An 8,489-nucleotide genomic window follows, 5' to 3' on the forward strand; every position below is an offset into this window, starting at 1 on the left:
GGATGGATCGGAGATGATTAAAAAGGGAGGTGTGGTCAAATTTAGAACATGAGAAGAATATATGATTCAAGTCCGCCACTTCAGCACCGCAATTACACGACGAACTTTGTACAATACCAAGCTTGTATAAATGAGAAGGTGTGCATACGTGACCTAGACGCATACGAGTTATAATAGTTGTTGCGGTCTTTCCAAGCTTTAATTTACAAAACCATGGTTTGAAAGGAATATCGGGTTGTATAAGGCGATAAAATCTTCCTTTTATTGTACTTGTTTTTTCCCAATATTCCTTCCAGGCATACCTTAAATATATTTTTGGGAGACAAGCTAGGTCACTACAGTAATTATGATACGGATACATATCACCACAAGTTACAGCCTCTCTTGCAATAAGGTCAGCTTTGTCATTGCCGCTAATACCACTGTGTCCTGGTAACCAGGCAAAAGAAACGGAATAACCTCTCAACATGCAAAGATAAAGACTTTGTCTTATGTCACAAATAATGGGATAAACTGGTTTTGATTTAAACGGATATTTGGCTAGAGCTTGCAAAGAGCTCATAGAGTCAGTGAAAACTATTGCCTTATGTAATTTCATTAAAAGTATATATTCTACAGCTTTTAAAATACCATAACATTCCCCGGTAAAAACTGAAGACTCCGGTGGAAGTTTAATTTTTTGAACGATATTAAATTGTGAATGAAACACACCCACACCTACACAACCGCTATTGTTTGGTTTTGATGCATCAGTAAAGATGTAGTGCCATTCATTCCATTCAATGTCAGTTATAAACATAAATTTGGCATTCAATTCTGAATCATTTTTTAATAACCCAAAATCATATTTAATATTAGGAGATAAAACTAAAGATTGATATGAGCATTTATAAATGGGAAAACAGGACGATGTAAAAGTGGGAGATTCTATGGATTTATATTTTTCATAACTTTGTATTAAACATGGAGGTTTTTTATGTTTCCAATAAGATGAAGACGAAATAAAGATATGTAGTTGAGATAACTTTTGAATAAGCGGATGATCAGATAATTGTAAACAACGAAAAAAGAAGCGATCAGATAGATATTGTCTTCTTAAAACCAAAGGTGGATCACCGACTTCGAGCTGTAAAGCATTGATTGGACTTGATTTCATTGCTCCAGAGATAATCCTCAAGGCCTTTGATTGAATTAAATCCAATTTCTTAAAAGCAAATGAACTTCCTGGAGCTAACAAAAAAGTTCCATAATCAATGACACTCCTTATAAGACCATTATAAGCAAGTTTTAGTGAAACGGGATGTGCTCCCCACCAAACTCCAGCAAGGCACCTAAGAATGTTGAGGTTACGCTCACATTTCGTAGAAATATAATTACAGTGGGACAGACCTGTTAATTTATTATCTAGCACGATACCTAAAAATTTAATTTCAGTCTTTATAGGAATGTATGAGTTATCATAAAGCACCTTAATTTGTTGCGGTGATCTCATTCTTGAAAACAAAACTACACTACTCTTGGTTACAGAAAGATTAAGACCATTTGCATCTAACCACGTTTTTAACAAATCTAATGAATCAGATAATTTGGCAGAAGCAGATTCTATGGACTTCGCAATAAAATATAATAAAAGATCATCAGCATATTGTAAAATTTTGACGGATTTATCAAGGAATAATTCTAGATCGTATGTGTATATGTTAAATAAGATTGGACTGAGAACAGATCCTTGTGGAAGGCCTTTCCATACTGTTCTAGATAATTTGGTATCTTCATCTAAATTCATATATATTGTTCTTTCTGATAAAATATTAATAATGAAATTAGAAAGCATTACCGGTACATTTAGAGCTTGTAATTTAGTTTTTAAAATAGAAATTATTACATTATCATAGGCAGAATTTATATCTAAAAAGGCTGAGAGGATTGACAAATTTTGTGAGAAAGCTATATGAATATCTGAAATAAGAATGCTCACATTATCTAAGGTGCTCTTACCTTTCCTAAAACCAAACTGGTTCGGGGATAGTAAGTTATTACTTTCTAAAAACCATTCTAGACGGTTTTTCACTAAATGTTCAGCTAGCTTTAGTAAGACAGAGGAAAGTGCAACAGGACGGTATGAAGATGGTTCAGAAGGTGGTTTATGAGGCTTTAGAAATGGTATAATAATCTGAGACTTCCATGAAGTAGGTATATTTCCCGAAATAATTATGGAATTAATTATATTTAAAAAGTAAATTAATGTCGCATCGCTAGCATTTTTAAAAAAGGAATACGGTATACCGTCTTCTCCCGGTGCAGAGTCTTTAATAGAAGCTAGAACACCTTTAAGTTCTACTAGAGTAAAAGGAGAGTCAAGTTCGAATAATTCGTCAGAGACGGATAGAGAAATATTGTAAAGGCATTCCGGCACATAACTAGGAGCAAGACGATCTAAAAATTTATTCGCTAAAGTTAAATCGAGTGCAGTAGTGCTATTCTCTAAGCAAACAGCCTAGACATCAGCCTTGACGCAGCGATGAAATATTGAAATGGTATTCACTAATTCTTAAGACGCGACACTAGCGCCCAAAGACGAGCTCAAAGACGAGCGGCATAAACGGGAACTACTCAAGGCTGTGCGATTTGACATTTTGCCATAGTATTTGGTATTCACTAACAAAAATCAGCCTCGCCTTCGCCGACAGCCTAGCCTACAGCCTCGATTTCTTATGTCAAACTCAAAAGCTTTGTTTTCTACGCTGTTTGCATAGTATTCATCTAATATATTTATTTGTTTCTTGAATTCTGTGATTATTAATTGTATTGAAATTATCAATTTGTGTTTAAAAACGATTGCTGCCCGTTTATGTGTAATGACCCATTTGTTGAAAGAAGCTAAAATAGAAAATGATTGTAAGAAATGCCGACAATCAACAACTTTATGTGATGTGGATTATATTCATCATTACCGACTTTCTGAAGAATTAATCAATATGTTAGAAAAAGAATTGTCACCATGTATGCCTGTTCCAGAGAGTTGTTAAAGCTAAAGGTTTGTAACTTAAATTTTATTAATTGATGGTATTAGGTACATAAATAAATTTAAAGCAGGAAAAAGAATACTTTGCAGTGATTGTGTGCACTTGTTTATTTTATTGAGACAAGCTTAATTGTGTCAGCAGATGTTTGTGTAGGGAACAACTAGCTAGTTAATAATGGTGTGTAACAAGTATTCTAGTATGCATAATAATACTTCTGGTGTTACAAATATTCATGGATCATGGTAACCGTTTCCCATTAGGTGATCCATAAGCTTAGTGGCCTCTGGTTTTGTATAAAAATAACTATGTCTAATATGTTAGAAAGAAACCAACTTAGTTAAACATGTAGTAAATTATTAATTCATGTCAATTAATTTTTGTTAAATTAGACCACTAAATTTAGCATTCAGGTTGAAACTATTATAAAAAATTGTTTCAAAATCATAGTTTTAAAAAACATGACACACATAAATTCAGGATTGGCTATGTGGCTAATTAAAAATAATTAACATTACTTGTTTTTTTTCAGGTGATTTTGAAACTCATTTAGTAGCATGACACAAACCCTTGGACAGCCACAATAATAGTAGTGTATTGCTGTATTGTTTGTGATATGCTGATAATATGATGCAGTTACATCATCTATACAAAATGAAGAAGCACAAAAGAAAATTTTGTAGTCAAAATAAGCTAGCTATACTTTTTGTACTTATATCTTAAAACTATTTTCAAATACTTTTTTATTGTTACATTTTTGTCTACCTGTGAATTAAAATTAATATTATATTATGTTGTAAATGTATATTTTAATTTAAAATTATTATAATTAATTCATATTATAACTAGTATGGAGTAAGAAATTAAAAAAAATATTCATTAAAAATTATTTATTTGAAATTGAAACAAGTTTATAATTATAAAATTTTATTGTAATTGTGTTTTTATTTGAAAATTATATAAGATGAAACTTATATTTCAAAATTACTAATGACTATTAAATGACATAATTTAATCTTATATTTTCAATAATGAACTTGATTTAACTAATAATTCCAATAACTCTTGTTATGTTTGGCAGTGTATATTTTTAGAAATGTATTATTGTAAAATCTATTAGTATTTTAAAAACCAAAATTGAGGTTTCTCCCCTTCTTCACAATGGATGGTAGAATCATAAAGAATTACCATTTATAATATTTTAAATTTAATTGAATAAAAATTATTTGAAATTTTTTTAAAAAATTTTTAATTAAATCGTACAATGGCTGACTTTAATTTAGTCATATCTCATTCATTAGCTATAAGATATGAACTAGTGTTGTCTGATTCTCTATCAAAATTTGTTCTGTCTCTACTCGGTGCTCTTCAGTGGCAACAAATCTTTGTGAGACTACTCTCTTTCTAGTTGAGGCTGCTATTGTGAAGGAGATAAGTGTCATCGGGATACTGTCAGTCAAATGACGGCGTGGACCTAAAAATAACAATAAGACCAATTAGACACATAATTCTAAAATTATAAATTAGTTATTTATTTAAGATACTCCACAAAAATATAATTAATCCTTTTTTCTGTTCGTGTATGTCCTGTCACAAGCAATGTCTGATTCTTTATATAATCCATCAGCATCTCCGACTACTTTGCGAAGGGACCTCATTTCATGGCATGTTACGAGATATGCATTTATTTTAGTTACTAAAAATATAACCTTAAAAACAGTACAAGTAAATAAAAAGCACATTTTACTTACGTATTTGATAGATACATCCAAACTTATAAAACGTTGGTAAAGTTACGTTAATTTTATTAATTATTTTTAAAAGAGAATAAACAAATACAAAAAGTGCGCCTCTGGAATGTTAAGTACAAGGAATATAATACTCTCTACGTACCTACGTATAAGTGTTATTTGTTTATTTTACGGCAATGGAAGCAAGGGTATTCAAACAAATCTTAACTTTAAAAAACAAAATCAAATGTTTGATGTATAAATTTATGTTTATTTTATATAATATTTATTTAAATAACATTCTAAACTGAATAAAACATTCCATTTGTCAATAAAATATTATATTTCTACAGTTATCGGTTTCATTTTACGGTTTTTGTTGCAAGCCCTATCTCGTCCGTGCGCACAGCCTCGAGTTATCACAGCCTACAGTTCGTCGATGAGGTTTGACACGTTAGTGAATACCAATTACCGCAGCGCTGTAGCCACGGTCGTTCGCAAGGCTGATCAGCCTAGAGCTCGTCGGCGGGCGCAGCGTTGCGGTAGATTTTTAGTGAATAGCATTGCAGAACGTGATGTATGATCACTAAAGGCAGATCTGAATCTTTTAATATTATTCCAAACGACTGATGAATTAACTTCTGGACAGATAGAAGAACAAAATCTTCTCCAGCCTTCTAATTTCTTTTTTTTCAGTAGTTTTCGAGTAGAACGTGAAACTGCGGTGTAAATTTCAAAATTTTCTGGTGTCATGTAATTATTATAATTTTTTTCAGCCTCTTTACGATTTTTAATTGCTTCCGTACAATCTTTGTCCCACCAAGGTGGCGAGGGAATTTTCCCTGAAGCACTATTTTTAACAGGAAATAATAAATCAGCAACCTCCTTCATATTTATCATCAAGTCATTACAACATTGATGTTCATTTCCATGGTAAACAATAGGTAACTCCGATATTTTATTATCTAAATATTGTTTGTAAATATTCCAGTCTACATTTGATAAATTATATTTAAGCCGAGGACCACTCTTTCGACTTGAGGGAATGGAAATTGGAAAAGAAAGAATGAGGGGAAAGTGATCGCTTCCGAAAGTAGAGGAATGAGGATACCACGACAGTGAAGAAGCTAAATCAGAAGAACATATTGAAATGTCAGGAGCACTAAACCCTTCATTCGGTGCAGTTCTACGTGTTGGTACATCTGAGTTAATAATACATAAGTTGTAAGTGTCAATTATCGTCAGGAGTTTTCCACCATAAAAATTAGAAGTAGAACTGCCCCACGATTGGTGTTGAGCATTAAAATCGCCCATTACGAGAAAAGGTTTAGGTAAAATTGAAAATAATTGTTCTAGTTGTGAATATATTTGGCATGTAGGATCAGGAATATATAAAGTAACAAAACAGATACCATTTATAATTATAGCAGCTGCATTAATGCCGCTATATACAGGAAGCGAAAAAGAAGAAAAAGGAAGGGAGTTTTTGACCAATATGGCAACACCGCCATATCCGTCAGCTCTATCATCACGGAGACTTGTAAAGCCTGAAATCCTAAAAGGATATCCTGGCTTTAACCAAGTCTCTTGAGAGCTATTATAAAAGGATTATATTTATTAATCAAATAAAATAAGTCTGATTTCTTGTTTGTTATGCTACGACAGTTCCACTGAATTATTAGGACTTTGTAATCCATTGTGAGAAGTTAATAATTGAGAAAATACATTGTAAATGGCATCGTTGGACGGTGGTAAAGTTGTTTGTATCATTTTCGATTGCGATAACACTTTAATAAGCATGAGAATAATATCAAAGATGGATTGATTATTGTCAATATTATTTGATGATAATGCACAACCATTAGAGGGAGCAGGAATATTATATTCCTTAACTATGGCTTCATGGGCAGAACGATCATATCCTTGTTGTGCTTTTTGAGGAGAGCGTGGTTTAAGTGTAACTGTTTTTTTATGTGATGATTGAATATGTGGTAATGATGATTTCTCTTTGAGGAAAGAAGATTGAAAATGAGATTTATTGGACGGAGATGATGATGTTAATACATCTGAATATAGTTTAGAAGTGGGAGGATGAAATTTTGATGCTTCAGCATAAGAAACACAACTGTGGGCCATTGTTTCTTTAATGGCTTTCTGACGTGCATATTCAGGACATTTCTTACTAATTGCTGAATGAGAACCATTACACAAGATACAAGAAACATTTTCCTCATCTACTTCACATTTATCACCTGTATGATTTTGCCTGCATTTATAACACCGAGGATTTGAACGACACTGCATCTTGACATGTCCGAACCTACAGCAGTTATAGCATTGGATAGTGGGGTAAATGTACAAATCTACAGTTAATGATGTGTGACATAAATACTCTTTTTGGTAATATTTGTCCATCAAAAGTAATAACAATGGTTTCAGTATTAATAAAACTTGGTTGTCCTTCATTAATGGTCTTTTTCTTAATTCTTCTGGTTTTTAGAATTCTCCCACAACCTATAGGTACTGATATATTTTGGATTACTTCCTCTTCTGTCCAATCTTTAGGAATACCCCTCACAATTCCCATACGGGTTACATGGAAAGAAGGTATAAATGCCTTAAAATTATGTGTTTCTAAGTGACTATTATTTAAAAATGCATTTGCATTTTCAAAATTTGAGAAAGAAAGCGATAAACGGTTTCTTCCTATTCTTTTGAGGCTACCATTCACTATATTATTTATCTTATTAGTGTGTAAAAAGCGACCAAATGCAATAGGATGTAATGTAGTGTTATCATTAGGATGTGTTTCATTTTTTTGTACATGAACGACATAAGGAGCTACATCCTCGGCATTGTACAAAGTTCTGCTTAAAGTACTGGGTGGAGAAGCAGGTTTAACAGACTCGGTATTATTTACAACTGGTATTGATACTAGAGTTTGATTCTCATCCTCAATACATTGACAATCACTATCTTTAATTTTAGATTCGAGACCTTTAGTGTGCCTCCTTCGTTTTTTATTGCAATGTTTGCAAATGCGACGTTCGCCACGTACTCGCTTACGTTTAGAACTTGCAACGCTAGAACCATCTGTGTCCATACTAGATTCACCCAATATATCAAAACTATTATTAAATGGGATAGTTATATTTGCAGACACCTGGGGGGTTGTCCCCCCAGGGTCTATAGGTGGATCCATAATGTCTAATTAATATAGGTAATTTACTTACCAATATTTACAGCAACAAACACTATTACTACAAAATATACAATTATATATACAATCTAATACACAATATATAAATAAAACTAATCCTTATATAATTAAAAATAAAATTAATTTAAAGAAGATCAAAAAACACTCCCGCTTTTTTAAACGTTTCCCGCGCTTTTTTCCACAGATAAGTTTTTTTTTTTTTTTTTTCTTCTTATGTGGCGTTCACCCCGATATTAGGGTATTTTGCCAAGAACAAAACGGGGAAACGATAATAGTAATAAAAATACCTAACACAAACGAATTTAGAAAGGATAAGGATTAGGTCTAGGATATTTATAGGATATGAAGGATATACTTGTACATATGAGAATATACTTATAAATATATAGGAAAAGCAATTGATGCAACTATAAATGTATTCATGTAATATAACTAAATCTTAATATTGTTATCATATATATATGAAGATAGTATTTTATAGATAATAGGATCATTGGAAGAAAGTAGAGTAAGAAT

At 32.0% G+C, this 8,489-nt stretch overlaps 1 long non-coding RNA gene across 1 annotated transcript; it reads right to left on the bottom strand.

The window, feature by feature from the left end:
* Window positions 1-2,771: 2,771 nt before the first annotated feature.
* LOC128200299 (uncharacterized) lies at window positions 2,772-5,324 on the bottom strand. The gene is made up of 2 exons (XR_008252663.1): window positions 4,775-5,324; window positions 2,772-4,497 (listed from the first exon to the last, which is right to left on the bottom strand). It is a non-coding gene; the product is annotated as an uncharacterized LOC128200299 (long non-coding RNA).
* Window positions 5,325-8,489: the final 3,165 nt, after the last annotated feature.

The sequence above is a fragment of the Galleria mellonella genome, unplaced genomic scaffold (assembly GCF_026898425.1).
Source record: "Galleria mellonella isolate WM207_F2 unplaced genomic scaffold, CSIRO_AGI_GalMel_v1 utg173, whole genome shotgun sequence".
Classification (NCBI taxonomy): Eukaryota; Metazoa; Arthropoda; class Insecta; order Lepidoptera; family Pyralidae; genus Galleria; species Galleria mellonella.